This window comes from Emydura macquarii, unplaced genomic scaffold (assembly GCF_026122565.2).
Source record: "Emydura macquarii macquarii isolate MOO-44397 ecotype Brisbane River unplaced genomic scaffold, CSIRO-AGI_Emac_v2 contig_2863, whole genome shotgun sequence".
NCBI lineage: Eukaryota > Metazoa > Chordata > Testudines > Chelidae > Emydura > Emydura macquarii.
Window position 1 is genome coordinate 2,226,046 of NW_027133000.1, and position 13,029 is coordinate 2,239,074.

A 13,029-nucleotide genomic window follows, 5' to 3' on the forward strand; every position below is an offset into this window, starting at 1 on the left:
CTCTAAAGTGGGTACCTAATTAACAAATAGGTGTGAATGTGCATCTCTGAATACAGATAGTCACAAAATCAGATTGAAGGACAGATTACATTAAGTTGTTGTTAAACAGCCTTGAGCTAGAAAAGTGCTATTGTTAAAAGGAGTCATTGCGGTTAAGACCAGAAGGGACTGCCAGATCATCTAGTCTGACCTCCTGCATATCAAGAGCCAAGTGGTACCCAAACACCCAGCACCTAAACACTAAACCCAATAACCAACATTAGACCAAAGTATTACAGCCCACTTGATTAAGACTTTAGTCTGGGTGACAAGTTCTCCCTTTCTGCTACTATGCCCCTCTGATCAGTACCAGAAATTAGAGATGATTGGTATTTAGAAGGTCCTGCAACTAACAAAAGAAGTAATCTTCCCAGGTTATAAACAAAAGAGGATATTTTATTAATATTGTAGAATCTCAGTTTATTTGGGTGTTGATAATTTGGAAGTTAATATACAGTTAAAATCTCAAGTCTATTTCTGTGGTCAAGTGAAAGAATTCATTCACACTAGTGATAAATTTGGCTTGATTAATTAAGTTTAGCTAACCACTGTTTCTTAGAAACCTTATCATTCTTACATGACCATTTTTCATTGTTACTCCGTCCAAGTATTCTCTCGAGAGCTATATACTGAGAACTTGTTTGCAACACTTCTCTGGCTACATCTCTCCAAATAGACTGCTACAGCATACGTGAGAAGGTATATGAATACTCACAGGTCAATAGGTCAAGTACCATAAGTTGTGGACTTTTGATCCAAGAGTACACTTTGGATTTGACAGTTCCTATGTTGTGTTCCAAAGGATTCTTTATGGATATTGCTATGGTATTTATGACATAATCTCTTCCCATCACAGTCAGATAACTGAAAGTGTCCATCAATAAGTAGAGGGGAAACACTTGCATGTGTGATATCATGAGGGAGGTAAGTCAACCATCACATATTGAAGAATCTCAGCCAAATAACACACATTAAACCTGACTGTGTCTCACTGCGATCCCAGGAGGAGCTGTATGCAGATGTTACTAGGGCATTTACAATACAAAATCTCTTCTTAGAGAACTAAATCAAAGCTGGACCACTGAGACCCATGAAGCTCAAGTTCTTTGTGGCACAGTTTCCTTGAGCAATTTTTATAAACACTTCCTAAGCACTTTATGAGCTATGAAAACAGTTGGGGAAACTGTGCAGCCACATAAAGGTCACATGCTAAGTACATTCCTGGAAAATGTTCAGTAAGAATTGGGAACCAGCAGTTCACTGACAAATGTTGTGGACCTAAGACAAGTCTCTACATTCACACTGCATTCTGTTTAACCATGTATTATAATTCTAATGTCTGTATTAGGATTTATATACTTGTTTAATGTACAGATCTATAGTAAATGAGTTTCACTTATCAAACACTTATCTTAATTTCACTTTCTCTTAATTTGGTGCCATAAATCAGGCTACTTGAAAAAGTAGCTGACGTGGTGGGGTATATATATTTTCCTCCTCTATTTCTGGTCTAGATTATGGACTAATTGTTTTGTAAAATAATTTCATTAAATAAATGCCATTTGTTGTATTAGCTGATTTATGTTAGCAGTTTCTGTAAATGTCATCAGATGTATCATGGCCTCCAGCTCTTAGATTGCTGGGCTCTGCTAACTTGTTTTGAATTGTGTATGAGTGCTCATTGACACAGTTACATGAGAGTGATGACATGGCATAACAGCATATACGGTGTCCAATACACTGTAAACTAGCTGAGATCAAATATTAACTGGGTCGATTGCAGCTCAGAGAGGACCCAATCCTGCAAGGTGATGAGCGTCTCTGGCAAGTTGCTGAGTGCCCTGGGTTTTCATTGAGGTTAGTGGTAGTTGAAAGTGTTCAGCACCTCACAGGAGGCACTCGAACATCAGGCAAAATTGGACCCAGATTTAGGACTATATCAGAGTTCAAATGTTGTCTTGTCTGACCCAGGTTTCCTTGTGTTTTCTTTTCATAGTCCTCCTTTTATCGTCACCCAGGAGATGTGTGCACTACTCTTTTTATAAGTCAGTGAAATGGACATGTCCCTGTCGGTTGCATTGGGAACACCCAAGTACAGCACAACAGAGAGTACTTGGAGGAATGTGAGCGGTGACTGTTCTCTTCAGACTCTTTTATCCAGTTTGTTGTCACTGGTCAGCTGAATGACTTGTATGCTGGAGGGAATGGGGAAAATATGGTCCTCCTATAATGGTTAGGGGATTTTGTGATTGAGAGTAACCAATCTGTTAAATGGATCAGAACAACATAGAATGGATGGAAAAATAAGCAAGGGGAAGGTACTGAGACACAATGGACTAAACTATTTTGGATGCTTGACCAACCCTCTAGTTTCAGAAGCATGGGAATGGGGGGTAATTCCCAGTGAAAGGTAAACACAGCTAGTTAAAGGGGAGCAGAAGTAGTAGAATATAAAGAGAATTATCATTATTTTTACTCAAAACTGGCAACTTCTATGAGTCTATACAGAAATATGAGGTAGAATACTGTAAGTTTAGTAAACCTGCCCATCATCAGCTAAGAACCTCTTAAAACACTTCACATAGAATAGAGAAGTTTGTCTATGTAGTAGCTATATTACTCACAATAATGTAGCTACCTTAGAATAAACCAATAAAATAAACCAATGGCAAAGAACAGCTGAGATCTAAGACATTTTTTCAAAATTGATTTTTCATTGAAGTCTATGGGACTATTCACAGGTTAAAGTTAAGCACTCGCTTAAGCACTTTGCAAGGTCAAGGCCAGAGTGCTCAGCACCTAGCAGGATGGAGCTACAGGAGGGATGGCCCCACATTAAGTAGGGGGTAGCTGTCTTAGGAACTGATTTTAAATATATAGGGTAGGATTTTCAAAAGCACTTAAGTGATTTAGGAATCCACATTCCCTTGACTTTCCATTGGACTTATGCTCTCTTAGGTGCTTTAGAAAATCCCATCCATGAGTTACATCATAACAGAGAGACTTTAGACATGAGAGATGCCCTTCTCATATGTTTTTTCTCACCATAAGCTTAGTAAACTGGCAGTGTACTGATTTTAATTGGGAAGCTGTGTTCTCAGGTAGTGTAACTGAAAGCTGCATTCTGTTTGCACTTAGCTTTAATTGCCATTAGCTTTAATGCTAAATTTCCTGTCATGTTTTGGTCAAATTCCTCATTATCTGACTTTTTTTTCTGCATACAAAAAGTAAATGGGGCATAAGTAAGGAAAGAAATTGAACTGACAAATTAATTAAAACAATAAATCCCAATGTCCTAGCAGTTTCAATAAAATATTTTAGTTGTGCTTCAGGAAAACCTTTCTGCACATTTCTAAAGTTGTGGCAGAAATGTACACAAAGCTTCCCATGGGTGAAATTCACCCCCTTTTCTCTCACATAAAGGCTAAGTGATCTGACTTTTTGCAAGGCACCCTGCAAAGGTTGGGAGGGTGAAAACCTTCTCACCAACCTGCAACCAGGCATGCTGCAGGGCTGCAACATGGTCCCTCTGTAGCTGCTACCCCATCTGGACTGAAATAGTAGAAACAGCACCGCTTCATTACATACCATGGATTTGGATTACTAGTGTCACGTCACTGCAAATCTAGTAGTCTACAGATCCCCACATACGTTTTGTGACCCCCTCTGAGCCAGTCTGTTGGTGTCTAGAATGGATACCTGCTTTGTAGTACAGAGAAGGGGTGCAAAGCTATCTTGCACAGCTGTTCTACCTCCTTGTGCTGAGTCAATGTGGTGCCCAATTGGTATAGAGGCTAGTCCTACATGATCTTTCATTGAAGTTTACATCATGGTAAACTAACAAAATTTGGGGAAAAAAACAACACACTCTATAATCTATTTGCTTATTTAACACATTGATATGCTGCCAAGATTTATTAAAAAATATTGTCAAAAAGCTTGGAAGTTGCTAGTCAGGAAGTAATACATCCAAACCAACTGGGATTACTAAACTATTAAGATCAAATAATGCCAATTTTTTTCACTATATGATAAATCTGTACAAAAGCACAGCTCCCCACCACTGGATTATGGCTAGACACTGAAAATACCTTTGATCGTATCCAATGTGAATAGGTTATATGCACTGAAATGGATTCATTTTGGCTTTGTTTTCATTGATTTAGTTTAGATTTTGTACACAAAATCCATCTGTGGGAAGGCGGAGAGATCAATTTTTCTTATAAGGCAGGGCTGCCTTTTCTGTCTTCATTTTTTATTTATTGTGGTTCTTGAAACCTTAACTCATGCACTTTGACAGAAACAAATATTACACAGATTGAAACAAATGCAGGGGCATTTAGGGTATCTCAGTGATTTTTTCCTCCAGGACCCAGAGCCGTTGTCCCAATATCTTCCTGGTCTGCTGGAGAATTTCTCCTAAATCTAAGGAAATAAAACAAAAGTGATAATTGGAACATGTCCTCCTGCAGGTTGGAAATCCCCATTTCTTTGTAAGTGACTGCCTCAGGAGCTGAAATAATTGGGAACTAATGGCGTGAAGCTATAACTTTTGGACCCAGGCTGTTCTCAATGTTATGTCAATCTTTTAGGCTGAATTTTGGGAGAGGCTGAGCATCTTCATTTCTCATTGCAAGTCAGTGGGTCAGTCACGGGGCTCAGATTCTTGCAGGATCAGGCTGTTTCAAAAAGTTCCCCATGGGCAGATTACACAGGTAAAAATTTTCAAAATTATGTAGGTGATTTAGAAGCCAAAGTCTTATTTTCAAAAGTGACTTAGGCACCTACGGTCAGGCTGTAAAGAGATTTAGGTGCCTAAACAGGCAGATGGGCGCCTACACCCACCACATAGATGCCACTGACATTTTCAAAGCTGCGGCTCAGGTGCCACCTACTCCTCAGGTGCTTAACTACCCACATTTCCACTGGTCAGCATTTCCAAAGCAGCCTGTGTGCTGCTACCATCCCACAGCTAAGGAGCTGTTCTGAACCTTAGCTCAAGCTCCAAAGGCCCCAAAGTGGTGTTTTTAAATTAGATGGGAGAATGCCAATCTTGACAGCATTCCTGTAGGTGTGCTCTGAATATGCTTAAGAGCAGATACGTGTCAGACTCTGCAGCAGAAGGGCTGGGTGTAGGTCACTAATAAGTAGTAGGTCAACACAGCACCCAAACAAAAGAGCTGAGGGCACAGGAAAATGTAGGATGAGTGTGAGAGAGGAAAGCAAAAGAGAGACCATTCCAGCTGCTAGGTCATGGGCTACCTAACTGGCTAACCTGGCTTACGCACCTAACTTCAGCAGAGGATTCACAGTTGAGGTTCCTGAGTGGAAGGAGGCACCAGCATCTGGTGTCAGCCAGACACACCCGGTTAGCTTCCTAGGCACCCCAGCCTGTCTCCTCTCCTCTCCTCTCACTCCGCTTTAGCATACCTTTGAAAATCTGTCCCCAAGTCGCTCTTGAAAACCAGACTTAATGTCCTAAGTTACTTAAGCACTTTTGAAAATGTCCCCCTAAAAATATTCATGGACCTGAACTCCCATCCCACCTCCAATATATCACTGTGCAAGATATTTGTAAGTGAGAGGAGGTTGGAGAGACTGAGTCTGATCTTATAGCAGCATATCTCACACCCTCCTGGCAAGACTTAAATTAATATCATGCAAGTCCTCGTCTTTCTCTATAAACATCTCAGCTTCTTGCATAACATCACTGTAGGGAGAGGCTAGGAACGGACAAACAAGAATGATTCAGTAACAATAAATTTGTTTTGTATTACAGAAGGATAAAGGAGAAAACAAAAGCTAAACATTTATCCGCAAACTTAGCATAGCTTGAGGCTTAATCTTGCTCCCATTGATGTCAATGGGAGTTTTGTCAATGAAAGTAGGATAAGGTCCTTAATTCTAATAGATTATTTTTAGTATTTTATTATTGAGAAGCTTTTCTAGGGCACTCCCTCCTCATAGCAGTGTCTGAGCACCCCACAAACAAGAAAAGATTTGTCCTCATGATACACTTGTCAGAAGTACTATTGTGCCCATTTTAATAAAGTGGATTTGAGGCATGGAGCAAATAAGTGACCTGGCCAGGGAGCTCCAGGGTTTATAAGTTCTGCGGTTGCTTTTGCTGCTTGTTGCTAAAGGTTGAGAAGCTATAGTGCTCATTCTCAGAGGAGTTTAATGTGACAGCATTCCCTCCTGGCTGTGCCTGGAGGTAAAGGCATCCTGAATATCTTCTGAAGTCATCTCTGTTCTGTTTTGTTCCCTCTTTATTTACTGATTTCCTTAAACACTGAAGCCAATGGCAAAACTTCTATTGACTTCAATGAAGCAAGGATTTTACCCTAAGGTTCTGATTCAAAGTTAATAGAAAAGCTCCCACTGACTTCAGTCAAGTTAACTTAAGTTTAGTAGGTTTGGGATCAGGCCCTAAGTGCCCAATTCATTCTTAATTTGAACTATACCACTGACATCAAGGCTGTCTGTGGCTTGATCTCTCTTTCTCACTATGTCTAGTGAGGATTGGACACAGGAGTGGGAGGCAGCAGACCTGGGTTTTATTCCTGATTCTGCCATTGACTTGCTGGGTAATCTTTAGGGAATCACTTTAACCTCTCAGTGTTTTTATTTCCCAATTGTAAAATAGGGATAATTTTTACTCTCACCTACCAAATGTTTTGATGGTACTCTTCCTTCTAATTCATTGACATTTCCTGTTGTAATAATATCAGGGGGAATTGAGGGCACTCAGCACTTCACAAAATCAGGCCCTTGATTATATAAAACAGTTGAGAAGATTTGAAGCTCCCCGCAACTAATTCCTGTTTTCCCAACTGCTGTTTTATACCTGCCTTACGTCATTAGTTGCCGTAATGCCTGCCCCCTGAATAATGCCAGTAGTGTTTTACATCTGATGTTTTAATTCAACTTATAATAGAAAAAGAATTGCAAAAGAAACCATTCTAATATTAAGAGCTAATAATTCTGAAATTAAGCATATGCCAACTTCCAGACTAATGTAAGATCTTACACACCACAAATATGGAGATGCTTCACCACTAATGGTTACTGAAGTGCAAACTCAGTTCACATAAGCCCACAAAGTACTAGCAGGCACTGTGATGATACACTTGTAAGGCAGTCCACACAAGCTTCCACAAATAGTATTCTTAAGTGGCAACGCTTTATGGCTGTTTAGAGCATTTCTTGGTGTAAATGTAAAACATTTATAACCTTCATTTACAACTCATTTTTATTGGGCATCACGGACTTGTAAAGCAATTTATCTGACAGCATGGGTTACAAAATACTACTCACCGTTAACTCTTTTCTTCTTGCCCAGTTCTTCCTTTGCCAGAAAGTCACTGCCAGATTGTCTTGCATTTGCCTAACTTCAATAGAAATCAGTAGCTACAGAGAGAGGTTTCTGTTCCTTGGCTCATTCAATGGATTCTGTATGATTTTTTTTTTTTTTTTTTTTTTTTTTTTTGGTCCAAAGGTACTGATATTTTCTATTCTTTCCTGGATTTCTTTCAGTAATAGAATGGAGGGATCATAAATTCAACCTCTGTTTACTTGGATAGACAGTCCACGCATTGTGAGAAAAACTGTTAGGGCAGGATAACTTGTTTCAGACTCCATAAGTACAGCCCTTTATGCAGGGCAAACAGCAGGTCCTTCATCTCTGCACCACTAATTTTGTAAGCCACGAGGGAAGCATGTAAGAGTCGTTACTCACTGTTCATGGTAGTCAGAGATTCAGAGACCTTGGGATTGCTCAAAATGGTGGCATGCAAAAGACTTGGTGGAGTGAAAATATATGGTCTGATCTTTGTTCATGGAACACCCCATTGGACTCTTTCACTTTCTCCTTTCATCTCTTTTCCCACCATCAGTCTTTTTTCATTTCTAGTGAGCGCCATCGCCACCTATGGCCAATACAAATTTTTAATTGAAAAAGAGGCGGTACAATTAATTGTAAAAACACCAGGAACCAATGAAATAGGCATAATTTATAATGCACATTGAATACAGAACAGTTCTACTTCGAGTGATTACTCATATCTATTCCAGTATAGGTGAGTGCACGCCACCATGCACTGGTTCCCGGAACTTTTTTTCCCTTAGCAGACCCCGTAGGGTCAGCTCAGGCGCCCCCTGGAATACCGCACTCATGCCGCAGTACATAGGGCACCGCCGACCCTGCGGGCCCTCAGTTCATTCTTTCCGTCTGTAACGGTTACTGGAACGTCTGCCTCTTGCCTTACAAGCAAGTAGCTTTCCTCGTTTGAACTGTTCTTTATAGTTGAACATTTAGAGTTAATTAGTTGTTAAGTAGTGTTAAAGTATAGTTAGCATTAGATTAGATAGTAAGTCCTTAGGGGCTTACTGTTGGGCCATGCCTGGCCCAACAGGATCCAAGTCCTGTGCCGCTTGCGGCAAACCCGTCCCCATGAGCGACCCTCACGACCGCTGCCTCTGCTGTTTGGGAGAGCAGCACCATAAGGACAAATGCAGGATTTGCAAAGTCTTCAAGCCGCACATGCAAAAAGAATGAGACGCACGCTTGAAGGCTATTCTGATGGAATCCGTGCTCCACTCGGACTCCGAACCAGCGCGTTTGCCCACGGCACCGAGCGTCTCCTTGGTGCAGAGCGCTCCATTGGCACGGAGCCAACCCATTGCAGGTCACTGGTGCCGAAGAAGAAGAAGCGCCAGGGCATCGAGCACCAGGACTCCCCTGCACCGCGGCCACGGCCTGGGGGGAGTCAGGAGATGCACCAGCCACGGGCTCTTGAAGTTACTCCGGCACCTTCATCTCCGCGCAGAGAGCCTCCCCTGACTCCTGGGGTTAGGGGAGCGCCCCTGCAAGGGCCATCGATGCTGGAGGTGTTTGCTACGGCACGCACCCTCATGGACATGCCCACGCCTCCTTCCCCCCCCTCGTCCGAGGGTGCAGGGACTGGCGTCTTGGGATAAACCCGCGCTGGGTGGCCCCAGTGGGTGGCAGAGACAGGAGTCAAAGTCTCCCCCCAGACGGTCAGAGAGAGTAGAGCGTGCGGGCTCCCCTCTCATCTCCGACTCCGGGTCATCGAACTCCTCTGCACCGCGGCACCATCAATGAGCCGCGGCACCGGAAAGGTCCCACTTGAGGCGACATTGTCACAGTCCCGCCTCACGCAGCTCCTTGGCACCGAGTCCCTCGCCTCGGCACCGGTCCCGATCCCCGGACCACAGTCCGGCGCGGATACCAGTGCCGGAGGAAACAGCACTGAGAGCTCCACGCTGCCGCTCAAGCTCCTCAGACTCGGCACTGCGGATGCATGGCCGGCACTGCTCCTGGTCCCCGAAGGGGAAGCACCCCTGCAAAACCTCAGTACCGAGACGGAAGTCGCACTCAACCTCGTCCAGCTGCACGCCTCCTCACCGGCACTCCACACGACGGCACCGGCGCTCCTAATCGTCGTCAGGGTCCTCACGCAGCAGATCCTCGATGAGGGCAGGCAGGAGCCATAGACACTGCCGGCACTGCTCCAGCGGCTCAGGGTCCCGTGCTCACTGACTGGACGTGCCACAGCCGGCACCCGTGCCGGTACCAGGATGGCCACAGGGACTGTGGTAGTGGCCACACTGGGGCCCATGGGGGGGCCCAGATGGGGCAGGGCATGGTTTCGGTCACATCGTCAGTGGCCCAACCAGCACCTCCCTCGCCTACTCAGCCAGACAAGGGCCATTCCTCTGAGGGGGAATCGGACCCTGAGGAGGGACCCTCCTCTTCCTCCCCTGACGAGGTGACCGCCAGGGACAATAGGGCACCCCTGCCAGATTTTAGAGCCCACCAGGAGCTTTTAAAAAGGGTGGCAAGCAACCTCAACTTGGAACTGAGGGAGCTCTCTGAGGAAGATGGACCCCCTCTTTAGGGTGGCTGGGTCAGCAGGACAGTCCAGGGTGGCCCTGCCTGTCCACGAGAGGGTCTTGAAGTTGGCCAAGGCTCTCTGGCAACCCCCTGCCTCGGTTGCCCCTACATCTAAGGGTGCTGAGAAAAAATATTATGTACCACAGGAGGGGGTTTGAGTTTTTATATACACACCCAGGACCCTGGTGGTTGACGCAGCCAACCAAAGGGATAGGCAAGGTGGACAGGGCACCAAGCCTAAAAATAAGGACAAGAAGCTAGACCTATTTGGCTGCAAGGTCTACTCCACAGGGGCCATGCAGTTGCGAATAGCGAACCACCACGAACTCATGGGTCGCTATAACCTGAACCTGTGGAACTCATTGAAGAGGTTTGCAGGGGGCCTGTCCCAGGACCAAGTGGCAGACTTTGCCACAGTACTGGAAGAGGGTGCCACTGTGGCAGCAGCGGCCTTACAGACTGCTAGCGACGCTGCGGACAACGCCAGCAGAGCCATGGCCTCCGCGATTGCTATCCACCGCTGCTCATGGCTGCAGTCTTCAGGGCTCTCCCAGGAGGTGCAGCAATCCATCCAAGACCTGCCCTTTGATGGGGTAGGTCTGTTCTCGGACAGAACGGATGAGAAGCTGCACGCCCTAAAGGACTCTAGGGTGACCCTCCGCTCTTTGGGCCTTTACACCCCACAGGCCTCAAGGCGCCAGTTTCGGCCTCAGCACCAGGCCCAACCGCCCCCTAGGCAATCACCCAGACCATCGCAGCCCCGTAGGGGTCGTGATAGGAACAGGGGGTTTGGGCGCCGCGACCGCCCGGGATCTTCCGGGGGCCCCCAGCAAAGGCCCTCTAAGGGGCCAAACCCCGGGAAACAGTTTTGAGGGTGCACCCAAGGGTGGCACCAATACCTCTCTCCTGGATCCGCACTTCCCGTTTGCCGAGAGGCTCAGACCCTACTACACAGAGTGGCAAGCTATTACATCAGACTGTTGGGTCCTTGGTGTAGTCCTCCAGGGATATGCCCTCCAATTTACGGCTTCCCCCTCAGATTCCCCCACCACCCCATCCCTCTTCAGGGACCTCTCTCATGAGCAACTCCTTTTGCAGGAGGTTGTTTCCCTCCTCTGCCCCGGGGCGGTGGAAGCGGTTCCTCCACAGGAAATAGGGAGGGGATTTTACTCCAGGTATTTTCTCATTCCCAAAGCAAAAGGGGGCCTGAGATCCATATTAGATCTCCACTGACTAAACAAGTTTATCAGGCATCTCAGGTTTCGCATGGTCTCCCTAGCCTCCATCATCCCTGCTGTGGATCCAGGAGACTGGTATGCCGCCCTCGACCTGAGGGATGCATATTTCCACATTTCCATCCTTCCCAGCCACAGGCACTTCCTCAGGTTTATGGTAGCTGGCTGCTATTACCAGTTCTCATCCCTCCCCTTTGGGCTCTCGTCTGCCCCCAGGATCTTTACAAAATGCATGGCGGTGGTAGCAGCCTACTTGCGCCACAGAGGGGTGCAGATCTTTCCCTACCTGGACGACTGGCTGATTCGGGGCAGATCCAGGGCCCACGTTCAGAACAGCATATCCCTCACCTGTGCGACATGCACCAGACTGGGGCTGCTCATAAACGAGCAGAAATCCACTCTCACACTGGTGCACCGCATAGAATTCATCGGGGCCACCCTGGATGCCACTCAGGCCAGAGCCTTCCTCCCACAGCCTCGCATCCAGACGATGGCCGCCATAATCGACCAACTCCACAGGTCCCCCCCAACGACAGCCAGGCACTGCCTGCAGCTGTTGGGACACATGGCAGCATGCACCTACATGGTGAGGCTGGCTCGCCTCAAACTCAGGCCTCTCCAGGCATGGTGTATGCACCAGCCCGCCATTCCTTAAACAGGGTGGTCATGGTTCACCCAGAGGTCCTGACCTCCCTGAACTGGTGGAGGATTCCCGGGGAAATACTGAGGGGGGGTCCCGTTCCAGGATCTGGCACCATCTATCACCCTAATCATTGACGCTTCGGATGTCAGGTGGGAGGCCCACATAAGCACCGACCTGAGCACCCAGGGGTTCTGGTCGGAGGAGGAAAAGAGCCTCCATATCAACGTCCGGGAGCTCAGGGCTGTATGGCTGGGCTGCAAAGTATTCCTCAGGTTCCTGAGAGGCAGGATGGTGCAGGTCCTCGCAGACAACACAGTGGCCATGTTCTACATGAACAGGCGGGGAGTGGAGGGGGGGCGCTCCTCTGCCCTTTTCCAGGAGGCCATTCGACTTTGGGACTTTGCAGTGAGGCACGACTTCCATATATCTGCCTCTCGTCATTCCTGACCCCTGAGAGGTGAGGCGGACCACCTCAGCAGGTCATTTCTACCCCGACGCGACTGGTCGCTACACCTGGAGGTGATAACTTTTATTTTCCGCAAGTGGGGTGTTCCCCAACTGGACCTGTTCACGTCCTCCTGGAACAGGAAATGCCCAAGGTTCTGCTCGCTCCAGGGTCGCGAGTCGGGATCCATCTCCGACGTATTCCTTATAGATTGGACGGGGACCCTCATGTATGCGTTTCCCCCCATTCCGCTCCTGCCCAAGGTCTTCTTGAAAATCAAGAGAGACAGAGCGGACATCATACTGATCGCCCCAGCCTGGCCGAGACAGCATTGGTTCAGTATGCTGCTGGACCTGTCCATCGCCCCACCCGTAGAGCTCCCGAGGTATTACGACCTGCTTTCCCAGGACCAGGGTCGCTTGCTGCACCCGATCCTGAACTCGCTCCACCTCACGGCCTGGAGACTCTGTGGCTGACAGAGGTGGAGAGAGCCTGTTTGGCACAGGTCCAACAGATTCTGCTGGGCAGCAGAAAACCTTCCACTCAGGTTGTGTACTGGGCCAAGTGGAAACGGTTTACCTGTTGGGTGGAGTCCCGGGGCATCCCACCTAGCGGCTCACCTATACAGGCAATCCTGGAGTATTTGCTCCACCTGAAGCTTCAGAGTTTAGCACTGACATCCTGAGGGTGCACCTGGCAGCCATCTCGGCCTTCCACCAGCCGATGGAGGGACAGTCGTTGTTTTCCCACC

General features: G+C 46.8%; 1 long non-coding RNA gene across 1 annotated transcript in view; it reads left to right on the forward strand.

The window, feature by feature from the left end:
* LOC137166497 (uncharacterized) overlaps window positions 1-2,715 on the forward strand; it is a 67,865-nt gene extending 65,150 nt beyond the window's left edge. Inside the window, exon 3 of the long non-coding RNA XR_010923714.1 lies at window positions 2,036-2,715. This is a non-coding gene — a long non-coding RNA (uncharacterized lncRNA). The remainder of the gene's footprint in view (window positions 1-2,035) is intronic.
* Window positions 2,716-13,029: the final 10,314 nt, after the last annotated feature.